This window comes from Ostrinia furnacalis, unplaced genomic scaffold, assembly GCF_004193835.3.
Source record: "Ostrinia furnacalis isolate ACB-3 unplaced genomic scaffold, ASM419383v2 OfSCF3745, whole genome shotgun sequence".
NCBI classification, from domain to species: Eukaryota; Metazoa; Arthropoda; class Insecta; order Lepidoptera; family Crambidae; genus Ostrinia; species Ostrinia furnacalis.
Window position 1 is genome coordinate 481,409 of NW_021133984.1, and position 13,140 is coordinate 494,548.

Here is a 13,140-nt window from a genome sequence, read left to right on the forward strand (position 1 = left end):
GGGAATCAGATTCAGCCTCCGACAGCAAGAATCTTCACTCTGGTCTGTTTTTGCCACCTCTCGCTAGCTATCAAAATGGAGCTGGTGTCCGAAAAATCAATCGTTGATTTTTCGGACCAAGAAATAAGGGGCATTTATTTGTATTTTAAAATTAATAAACCAAAAATTCTAGAGGAACCAGAAAAAACTATGCACAAAATCTAAGAGCGTTACTGACTACTGCCTTAGTTAATATTCCAGATAAAATGCCTACTTCTTTTAGAAAAGTCAGGTTGATTTCAGCTTAGCATAACATTACATATAAACTTTTTTGAAAAAATCTAGAAACACGTCGAGAAACTCTAGCCTCTGTCAAGCCAGATGATGCCAAAAAAGGAATCAAAACCCGCTTGAACTGTGGCCCCACCCTCAAAACATTCGGTCCCATGTCACTGTTGGCGGGAATACTTTTTATGGGTCTCAATAACGCGCCTTTTTTAACCAAAGCTTGCCAATAATTGTATTGGTTAGTTATGAAAATAAAACGGCTGGGATTATTGTAAACATTCCCAGTAGTTTGTGCAAATTGAATGCTTTGTGTTGGAACGTTCTGTGGATTCGATTATGTTTGGGAATTTTAAGCTTTGTTTTATGAATGTGACCTTTTGAAACTGAGGTTTGTTTCGAAAAATTTAAATGCTTTGTTAGCAATGATTGAATTTTGCAAAACAATTCTCAGCTTAAGTATCAAACTAAGGGTTGATTTTTCAATCTTTTAATAACTTTTAACTAAAGAATAAGTTTGTCACATTGACAATTAGTATGGGAAATAATATTATGTCAAAATGACAAGGCTATTCTTCAGTTAAAAGATAATATCTGACGATTGCTAAATCAGCCCTAAGGTAAATTATTTCGGTACGGCTGAACTGATTTTGATAAATTAAGCTTAAAACTTTGTAATAGCTGCTATAGGTATTGTTTTAAAAAAAAATTGTTTTCTGCTGTGCCTGTGCAGCGACTAAGTAACTGATAAACATAATTTATGTACTTATTTAAGTACGTAATAAGACACAATTTTTTCTACATGTAGGTATAAAGTATCGCACAGATCACTCCGAAATTGCTCCCAGCAGGATTTGATCCCACAACCATCTGGCGTAGCAGTCAATACTCCACACATAACCAAGCTGGATCCTTAAGAGATGTCCCTTGATAAAAGTACCGTCGCAATTCCTGATCGAATATAAAGTACGGTTAACATAATTAATATAAACAACAAGCCGCAATGCAGTAAATCAGTAACATGCAAACCCATGGTGTTCGAATTTAATAAATTATGGCATTATCTACTTTATGCCCATATAAATTAAGGGAACGAGCGTCGAGAAGAAAGGACAAACAGTACAGTCTGCATGAAGAAAGCTTAGTAACTTTTGAAAAGGAGTCTATACTTAATATTATAAATGCGAAAGTAACTCTGTCTGTCTGTCGGTCTGTCTGTCTGTCTGTCTCGCTTTCACGCCTAAACCACTGAACAGATTTTGATGAAATTTGGCATAGAGATAGTTTGAGTCCCGGGAAAGGACATAGGATAGTTTTTATCCCGGTTTTTGAAACAAAGACACGCGCGATAAAGTTTTTCTGTGACAGACAAAATTCCACGCGGGCGAAGCCGCGCGGGCGGAAAGCTAGTATCACATAATTAAAGATTCTTTGGCAGTTTATGGGTACGGTTTCCGGTCAAATAACTGGCCAGTTTGATGAAAATGTGTCATTATCATCATTTCAGCCATAGGACGTCCACTGCAGATCTTAGGTCTAATCTAATGATTTCTATAATGACCCGTTGGTAGCGGCCTGCATTCAGCGCCATCCTGCTTGCTACCTTTATGAGGTCGTCGAAAAATTTGTAAATAGGCAGGTAGATTATCAAATCATTGAATAAAATGATAAAGTGCCTCGGAGAGCCATTTGGTAAATTGACCCATATGGAAGGCATGGTCTGACCCTCTCTCCTATAGCCTAAAAAATACCTAATTAGAAAAACACTCTTGTGTTTGATTGACCTTTCTGATAAACTTTTAATTTCAGTTTCATGTGTTGAATACTTTAATCATAATTATTCGGTAACAAAACCTTTTAGAGCGCTTTCACATTAAGTCGTTAGAAGCGCGACAGCGGCGTTTTTATAATGTGAAGGCATATGCTGTCACATAGTATGAAATTTTCGGCAGCGCGTCTGTAGTGCGTTTGTCGCGATGCTAAATCATCTTAAGGCTGGTTTTAGTGTCACGCGGACTGTCAGTGCGGATCGCTCCATACAGCCGATCTGTATGAACTGCTAGGGAGCGGAGCGGTTCCTCCGGACCGCATTACTCTAAAACGCTCCCTAGAAGTTCATACAGATTGGCCGAGCGGAGCGGGTCCGCACCGGATGGTCCGCGTGACACTAAAACCAGCCTAAATGTGAAAGCGCTCTTAATCTTGGACTCGAACACGAGTAGATATTTTCAAGTCCGATTGTACCGCTGGACTTTAATGGAAAATAGCAAGCTACACTGTTGCACTTCTAGCAATAGTTTTGCCCCAAGCAAATTTTACGAATAACCAACTTGGTGAGAGGTGCAGTCTTCGGCACAATCAGGCTGTACAAGATTTCTGTAAAATCGCACCTATTTCAAGTGGGTTAAAGTGCTGGTGTTGATCTAAATGTGCGGGATTCTGTACTTTCTTAACGGTACTAGCGTGTTGGGAATTCTGTGAGTAAACGGATCTTAGTTTGACGACTACAGTTGTACGTACGTCATTTCCGGGAACGTTTCGAAGTTGGGAATGTTCCCGGAATATTCCCATTGAATGGGTACAAAGTGGGAAATTTACAAATGTAAAAGTGTGATTCTGGTTTGTAGTCCATTTATGATAATGAGTTTTATTGAGTCATTGAAGTGCCGTATCATGCCTGAATTTGTTTTAAATTAAACAATAATCTAGGTCACGTGAGTAGCCAATTCTAGCAAGAATATTCTTGAAATCTATAAATATGTAAAACAAAAATATAGATTCTGAACTTAAATTGTGCTATTATGGATTGTGAGTAGGTAAATTATAGGCTGAGTTGCACCACCTAACTTTAACGGTAACTATGACGATAACCGGTGCTTTTTGTATGGAGTTTGACAGATTTTGACGTTTGTCAAAGTTAAAGTAAGATGGTGCAACCCACCCTAAGTGTAGGTAAGCATTTCTGGAGTTACAATATTCCAAACGAATGTAGAAAGTAATTACCTGTTGGTGTACCAAAATATATGAACAAAAAAAATCAACGGGAAGAATTTTTTCTAAATACTTAGCAAAGTTAGATTTATATTATCCGTAGTAAGACCATAACATTATTTAAGCAAAATTGTACAAACAAACAAATCATTTAAAAAACACAAAGACCGAACCGGGTCTAAAATAACGAATATCTCACTCCGATTTACCCTTTACTCATAGGTACATGTGTTTAATTACATACCAAAATAAAACCAAAAGATGCGCAAGCGTCGATCGGCGCATGATTACTGTCAGTCCGGCGGACCGTGGCTAACGCGACGCGAGATGACTATATTATTACTTTTTGTTTTGTTTAAACAAGTCTGCTTCGTAAAAATTGTTTGGAATATTAAAAAAGAACATTTATTTTTGTAAGTAAACTTTTAAAAAGCACTTTTTCACGTCCCTGTGTTAACCCTATCACTGCTTCGGGACAATAAATGGCCCAATTTCTTTGCTGACCTACCACAATTTTAAAATTTTGTGAAGTGCGGCCTTGGAAATAGTTTGGTCTGGGTAAAAGAATTATCTATCTACGTAGAATAAGCCTATGAAAGGAATAAAAATGCTCTGGAGAATGCCCCATTACACAAAGACATTGCACCACCTAATTTTGACCGTAACTTTAACGATAACCGGTGATTTGTATGAAGTTTGACAGATTTTTGACGTTTGTCAAAGACAAAGTAAGATGGTGCAATTCAGCCTAAAAGTATGGTTAAAACTCCGGCAAACGTTACTTCGACCTTACGTTACTCCGACACTTACTGAATATCGAAATTACTTTACTTCGACACTACACTACTCAGACAGACAAAGGCGTCCTAAAAGTTTTCACTCTATACCAGCTTCCAGCTTTAATATATTGATAATGAACTATAGGTAATTTTGATTAATATTTATGTAATTAATCATGCCAAGAAATTCGTGATGTTCTTTAGTTTCAAAAACGTTACTTCTACTTCTAACGTATTTTCACATTCTGAAACACAAGCAACTGAACACGCAATATAATATAAACATGTCTTACCATAAACTACCAGTGTCCAAATCAAAATTTCATATTGAAAAACGTTTAACAACAGTTCAACCACCGATTTCCATTCCATAGAGATAACTCTAGCATGTAACAACTCCGTGTATTTCAAGAACTAAATGCACTGTCACATATATTCACACTCTATGAAAGCATCCCGTAACATATATTTTGAGCTAGACAAGGTAAAATGGCCCATAAATATACTACAGACAAGTACGCTAATTGCTTGCAGTACCGAGTTATTTTTGACGCCTTTGCTTATTATACAGGCTGCGCCACCGTCAAAGGGAAAGGAGAACAGCCATCTTTTAAGCTAATAAAAAATCAAATACATTTGCTGTTAAGAGTTCAAAGTCTTTGGTATCGATTTATGAAGTCCTGCACCTTACAAAATTTCGTAACCTCAGACTTTATTATGTTCTTGGTGATTAGGTTGGTTGCGTTCATGAATGTGGCTATGTACTACAATTTCTCAGTCATTGAACTCTATTATAGAGCGTTTACTCCGCAAGTTTATGATGTAAGTGAGCATGTGAAATGCATATTGTGAATGAAGATAAATTATGACGTCTTGATGATAATAAGAATAAGATAACTAACTTGGATTCGACGATTCCTTAACATTCTCAAGGATTGCGAGTTAGTCTTGCTGTACTTTTCTCTTGTACCTTTTACCTAGGTCCCCAGGAAGTATATTTGACAAATTTTAATGTGGCACTGTAAAGCTTCAACCAAACCAACGCTAGCAGATCGCCATCACCGGCGCGATCTCTCTATGACCTCTCATCAATCTGCGCGCGTTGTTGTGGTTGCAGCTTAAAAAAATAAAACGCTTCAAATTATTCAAATCTGTTTTAGAAACTCAACGGAATGAGCTGGCTCATTTATTTGGCATGTGGCAGACCGTCCCACAACCTAAAGTAATTTTACAACATAATATTATGTGGAAGTGTGCAATTATGGGACTGGCCATCCGGAGGTTTTCCCTTGTATTTTAATTAAGAGCCAGGAGGTAATGTTTGTAAGCCTTCGGGATTTAGCTGGTATACAAGAGAGGTTATAAATCGAGTAAAATAAATAAATATCCTTGGACATTTTTACAATATGCTTCTAGTCCCAAACTAAGCAAAGCTTGTACCTACTATGGGTACTAGACGACGGATATAAACATACTTAAATACTTTTTTTTTGTAAATACATACATAGTAACACCCAGACCCGCCACTGAAATTAAAATTTATCATTTCAATTTCTGCCCGGCCGGGAATCGAACCCGGGACCTCTCGGCATAGTAGTCCGTTTCGAACCCACTACACTAAACGGCCGACAAGATAAACTACTTCTTATGTTGTGCACTTCAGTATAGTTGTTGCAATTCACGAAGGCGAGTGAGCTTTACATGTGTGGTGGCTCGCTACTGTCCGGTTTTCAAAAGTTTTGAACATTACACTATTGTTATGTGCATGTACACGTACACACACAATAAATCTCATTCGCCTTGGTGAGTTGCAAGAACTATAATTTGAGCCCTAAGCCCTAAACGTATTGGTTTTCTACTAATACAGTGCAAACAAACCCCTAAGAACATGATAAAATATCTTTCTTGAACACTTTCATCTGGCCCCTTCAAAGCGAGAGTCATTATGGTTATACTGGGCAGGTATGAACCACCATAGACTGCATCTATTTTTAGCATTAGGTGTGATAGCGGTCAAATACCTGCCTTTTGCTGTTTAGATAAAAGTAAGAACTTAAAGCCTCTTAATTTAAATCGTTCCCTTGAATAAGAATAGGAACATTCCTCTTGTGTATGTCGTAAAATGCCGCCAATCGACCAACATGGAAAGCATTGGGGGAGGCCTATGTTTAGCAGTGGACGTCCTATGGCTGAATGATGATGATGATGATGATAATGATGATGATGATGATGATGATGATGATGTCGTAAAAGGCGACTACGGGACACGCAAGCGAACATCAGGTTTTCTCAACCCATCTAGCCAGCGAAAAGAGAGTAGGCGAAAACCAATTTGCAATTGTAAATTGGTGAGGATGGAGCTCATACTGTGGACTAAAATTCTGATGACGATGATGATGATCATGATGATAAAAGTTCTACTCGTTAATACACTTAAATCTAGCAAGACTCATATTGTGAGGATTGACTACATCAAATTGACTACATTTGCTTAGATTCCACATATCTCCTTTTTGCTTTGGTGGAAATAGCCTGTGTGTTTCGTCGTACACCTCTCGTCTCCTCTCCTTCACGTTGATGAAAACCTGTTCACTGACTCTTTTTTTCATTACAATTCCTAATAACTAACCAATTAATTAACAATCATGTCGCAGCAAACAATTGAAATACAGCAATTTTACTAAATAAATGTGTGGAGTCAACAGCATTACAGCATTGTAACTGGGAACCTAGTCATTTATGTTAATGCCAGGTATGTTTGATTAAGTGTTACATCAAAATGGAAAATTCATTTTATGCTGGTACAGACGGTACATCAAGCTAAATTCTGTAGTTTCTATTCTGTTGGAATAGGGTCTAGTTTGCAACAAAATATATCTCTACAGACTATGTTTGTACGTCTGTACAACACAGCAATTTCGGTAATTGGATTGTGGCCCAACGTGTAAAAGTCTAGCCATTTCAAATTGTCGATGGTAATTTTGAAAATATTTGCAAATAATGAAAACTCTGTGCTTTAGCAGACTAATTAGTCTGTTATTAGGTAGATTTTTCTTTATTATAACGATGTGTGGTCAATCCTACTTATAAATGCGAAAGTTTGGATGTCTGGATGTTTGTTACTCTTTCACGCAAAAACTACTGAACGGATTTTGATGAAACTTTACAGTATTATTGTTTATAACCCAGAATAACATATAGGCTATAGTTTATGACACTCCATGTAGATTGGTAGATGTTCTCGGTCTTTTGGCTAACATCAAGGTTTTAGGCTGAGTTGCACCACGTAACCTTGACCGTAACTATGACGATGACCGGTGTTTTTTGTATGGAGTTTGACAGATTTTTGACGTTTGTCAAAGTTAAAGTAAGATAGTGCAACCCAGCCTAACTCTTCCACTGAACCACAGGCCAAAGCTTAATAAGTCAATAAAAATAGTTCGCTGATACCATTTCAAGAATCCACCGTCTTATTAAACTTTATAATAATCGTTTTTTACAAAGATACGTGCGGACTGACGCCATATTGTATTTGAATCACCTTCTTATCTGCTCTACTATTACGCTTATGAAAGGCAAGCTTATCCTCAAGTTTATGGACCTAACAGGAGTTCTTTATAAATGGTTGATATTTTTGTACCTCAACTCAATGTATCGTTCAGTTCTGGATATTCAACTATAAGGCCTGATAACTGACGCTACAAAATGTAGGAATAATTGTGCAATGAATAAGAATGTTAGAATATTATTTTGGATTTGACCAATGCGTAGATAGCAAATTTAGGATGTTGATTCCAGGTTGGTTATAAATGTGACAAACTTGGGACTGGGAATCGAATCCCAAACCTCTAGGTAACACGATCCCAGCACTCTTTATAATTAGCATTGAATTATCAGTTACTTTACTGCAATTATTTTTAACTTCTATACAATTCATCTAATTCTAATGACAACACTTGGTATGGTATTCGAACCGTTAGTAAAAGTGTTTTTCATTACTTTGATTAAGGTAATAATTACTTAGGGTCATAAACTGCAAGATTTTTATGCATCAGTAGACCCTTTTTCTTGGGAACGGCAACTTACTCGACTTGTTTTGATGAACATCTTTATTTTATGACCTTTAATCTGTTCTATTGCCGCACTAACCTCTAACAGTTCATTATCCGACAACTCTATCATAAATTGCTTTATCTTCTTCAACAATTAAATAAAATTGACCGCAATTCGGGTCAGTTAAGTCATCAATTCATTAATAGTCCCAAATGATAGCTCGCTCGCGCCGCCGGGCATAAAGGCGCCTCGAACACGAATGCACTCTCAATCTCCAACCTGCATAGACAAAACCCCTACGCTTGATGCAGCTAACTAACTCCCACCCCACCTGATCATCCGTCCCTCTCATCCCGTTAAAAAGTTCCACCCGTCCCGCTCGCAGCTCAAAATTACATTCGGCCGTTTTCGTTTATTCTCGGATGCAATAGCCGGTGTGGCTCGTAGCTAAACATGATTTCAGTTCAGTCGCTTCCCAACTGTCGGAGGAAGCGTATCGCTCTCGGCCTCATTCCCGCGCTCGTAACATCGCTCGGTATCTCTACAGGGATGTTTGTTTCTAGATAGTGCCTAAAATTTAGAGGATTTCAACTGTGCTGTGTCAAAGTGTGGACAACGTGAAAGTGCTCGTCGTTTTAACGGTCAGTTGTGTTGCAACTACGGATGTGGCTAATGCAGCAAGATCTGTTTGATTGTCAAAAGTAAACACATCTGCCCCATCGGGTGTTAGATCTGCAACGTTGTCTGACAACAATTTAATGGACAAAATGTAACTTCGTAGCGGAAACATGAAATGATTTCGCAGAAATGTTATGATTATTAATATGCCTGTGGCGGGCGATGTTATTGAGAATTCTGAAGATTTGCTTTGCCGCTTATTCGATATTAATGAGAAAGGAGAATATTAAGATTTGAATATTAATAAGGCTCCTTTAGTATCAGGGCCTGAACAAATGATGGTGCAAGTTCTGTAATAATTAATTTAATTTGTGTTTCATTATTTAAAATATGTGGGCGTAATAAAAGCCAACAATGATCGGGCGGTTTTGGGATGAACACGTTACAAACAATTCATTATAACAATAGAGTATTGTTTGTGATTGGGCTAACCTTTTTGTCCATTAATTACTTCCATTTATATGTTATGATTTAGTTTACGTGGGTTGGACAATACCGGTACAAGCAAAATCATTAAATTGTTATTGTTTATGTCGATTTCTATTTGATTGAATTTCTGGTTTATGATTGCAAGAACATCATAAATGATATTATTATTTTGATATTGGATAGCTTGCACGATGAAAGATAATAAATAATATTGATAAAGATAAAACTATAGATAGAAATGCAATGGTGAAAACAGATCTTGCTAAGAAATTGACCGTTAAAGCGGCACAATTACTCAAAGTTTCAATTATTTCAGTCGATCAAGAAATATCTGTGGACAATCAAAATACTGATAACAATATAAGTTAAGGTGATAAGTGTAAATGAGCCACTCCAAAGGATCTCCGACGAGAAATGATAAATTAACAAGTAAGTTTACGTACATTTTTCTATTGAAGAAATTTCTTCTTTATTTTATGAACGTCAAACATTTTCCGCGATTCTTAGAACGAGCTTGAAAGCCCTTTGAGTTGAAAAGAACTGACATGGGTGCTATTTGAGCAGATACTGTTTCAGTATTATTAGAGAAGCATGATTAATATTTTATCTTTATTTTGTTGAATATAATATCTGATCAAAAGAATCAATGGTGGAGTATTAAAAGCTTGTTATTGAATTCAAGAATCAATAAGAAGCTAATAGGATCAGTACCTTATTAGATAAATGAAATAAACACATTTTAAGGTATAAAGTAGTTAGACTTAATTAATAAATGGGTAAACAGTAAACACACGTAACATTATTGTATCAAGCAAGAAGTGGGGTATCACTTACTTAGGGTTGTAATTTCCAATTAGAAAATAAAACTTATTTTAATACTTATTCTTATGAAACATCAAATTGGTATAAAAAGAGCTACATTTATGTGCTTAACGTTATAATACCTGTGACAAGGATAAATAATTATTATTTTTAAAATAATGTAATGTCCTACACATATAATTTTATTTTATTGCGATAATCTGTTCTAGATTACGTTCATTAACAGACTCATCAGGTTGACATACTCAAGAGTATATAATATATAATTATAATAAATTATTATAAGACTATATTTTTTTGGAAAATTAAATTACTCCTAAAATCTACTAAGAAGTCCAACTCTTTGGCTTGAAATACCGTCGTCGTTACAAATCATCGTACCCACAACACCGTGCCACAATGTTGACAGGAAAGGTGAAGGATAAATAATGTGCTCCAAAATAATCTTAACTAACTATTTAAGAACATCTACCAACAACCATTACTCACTGTGTACGCTTAGACATTCCAAAACTTCAGCTGTCGAGAATTTTATCAGTGAATGCTGATAAAAATGACGTCACGGATGCTCGGTAGATTCATCATAAAAGGTATTCGCCTACGAGCCGAACAAATTTAACAAATGCTCCGCTCGGACGACTGACCGACGTATGTGATGGATGTGCCACGTTTAAAAGGTAACGTGGTCATTACTTTTTCTTTAACAAGACACTGCCTTGTATGCACAGTTTTTGGGACAACTTACAAACTTATGATTAGTGATCTCATTAGATGTTTATTTAGTGCTAGTACAGCGATAAAACCCTAGCCTTACCTTAATATGGAAGTAATATGAAAAGACTAGAATACCTACTCAATTTGGTAAATAAGTTGGGTCGTCCTATTGCAGTGGAGACTAAAGAGATTTCCAATAAGCTAATCATATCAGAATTTGGGATAATAATATAATTATGTACCTATATACTCTTATAAGAATTATTAAAATACTAGCTTTTGCCCGCGGCTTCACCCGCTTGAACTTAAGTTTGTCACAGATCGTCATAAATATAGCCTATTTATGTTATTCTGCATTATAAAGAATAATACTGTAAAGTTTCATCAAAATCCGTTCAGTAGTTTTTGTGTGAAAGAGTAAAAAACATCCATCCAGACATCTGGACATCCAAACTTTCGCATTTTTAATATTAGTAGGATTCGTCTTATTACAACTTCATTTTATCCACCTTTACACACTAATATGCTTATCTCGTAGGTACTTCGATGCAAATAAATTGAAATGCTAATTCAATTTGAAATATTAATCTAACACCCGATTAAGATGAATCTAGAAGTACATTTTGAGAAAAGTTCTTCATACAGAAATTCTTCGGTTTACTGGTTAGTTACAACTTCAAAGGTCTTTAAAAATTCTAGTTATTTTTTATTCAAAAGCACTCAACTATAAATAATAGGTCCACCGCGTTGAAACGAAACATCTCAAAGTAAAAAGAGAAAAAATGGCGTCTGTATCGGTTTCTTTTCATTAAAGATCATTAGAGTTTGGTGGATGAAAAATGAAAAATAAATAAAGGAGGCCGTCGTAGGCTTCTTGTGTTCGCTTCGAGGCGTGGATTTTTCTTCGTATTTTATTCCTTCTTTCCGAGGGCGAAGAAAGACTTTCTGATGAAACAATAACGCTTTGGTACTAGAATAGTACATACTAATTCGACCAAAGAATATTTCTACAAGCTCCATCCAGGGATGACTTTGTAAGTTTATTTTGTATTGTCTGCTGGCCAGTCACGGAACTGCTTTGCCTCGTATATTTATGCTGAGTGAGATTGATAAAACAGAATTCTAAAGTGTGGGAATATTAAATCATCCGCGCGTTTAAGACTGAGTGCAATAATTCAAGGTTTCTATATCGGATTTAAATTCTCACCGGGCCTGTGTAATCGGGCTTGATCAAACCAACTTCGAAATAAGTAACTTAATGTTATTCAGAACGTGTCGCTACATTTATCCTAACTGGAAGATCTGGCACGACTTCACCGACAGCAAGGCAGCTCCATATAAATCTAACTCGAATATATTTTAACTTGGTAATAGCGAAGAAATGGATCTCGTTGAAAATTCTACCTGGTGAAAAGTTTGAGAAGGATTTCTAAGGAGTAGTTGGAAGTGTGGAAATAAGGTTTTCAATGCGAATGGCGGATTACTAAAAGGGTTTAAGCAAGGTCTGGTTTTAATAAATCTATGGTAATACATGAATGTATATCTTTTATAAGTGGGTGTATTCTGATTTCGCAAAAAAATCCAATAGGACTTTTTATTTCTTTTTATTTTCTTTCTTATTAATACTGCAATTTATTATTTTTAATAAGAAAATATATTGAAAATTTGACATGTAATGAACATTATGAATAGATTTCTTATTCTTATTCTTTATTTCACATTCCTTTTTTCTTATTATAAAGTACTTAAAATCAAGACTTTGAATGTTTAATGTAATTTCCAATTAGGATTTCATACCTATTTCATTTACTTGCTTTATTATTAGACTAATAATTGCACAATAGATTAGTTGCGCTATTTCCTAGCTCATTTCCACATACCCATTGACTAGCTACGATAAGCCCGACATGTGCCTCCTAGATAAAGCCTTCGGAGATAATGACTTCAACTCCGTTTCCCTCATTAGATAGAATCAGCTGATCGCATTCAGCCTTTAACTTGAACCTTCATGGCGATTCATTAAAATTTGGGACACAGTCGTTACGAGGTTTTGCTGAGCGGCTGATTTGTGACGATGAAGTTTCGGATGACCAACGGTTAAGTTTTAATCCGAAGTTGTAACTCAATTGTTCGGTCGAGTTTGAAATATCTTATTAGAAATTTATCAGGAACATAAACACTTATAAGATTCTTATCTTATCTAATCAAAATCAACTTAACGACTTTTGTTTCTTAATCTTAATTTCCAAATACACGAAGTCAAAAGATTAAAGAATTCCACTCCCAAATAGTTTTATCTAAACGCCCAATAATCTTACTAATCTCTACAATCAAACGATCACCATCAATCTTCTACATTTCCTCTCGTAAAGCTCCAACCATAAATATCCCATTTTCTAATACCATTAAA

General features: G+C 35.9%; 1 protein-coding gene across 2 annotated transcripts in view; it reads left to right on the forward strand.

Annotated features, from left to right (window-relative positions):
* Positions 1-8,565: 8,565 nt before the first annotated feature.
* pxb (putative Hedgehog signaling attenuator pxb) overlaps positions 8,566-13,140 on the forward strand; it is a 179,444-nt gene continuing 174,869 nt past the window's right edge. Inside the window, exons 1-2 of one of the 2 annotated variants that reach the window (XM_028312035.1) lie at positions 8,566-8,728; positions 9,511-9,623. The gene's annotated coding sequence lies outside the window, so the exon portion shown is untranslated. The remainder of the gene's footprint in view (positions 8,729-9,510; positions 9,624-13,140) is intronic. The other variant, XM_028312036.1, reaches the window with a different exon arrangement.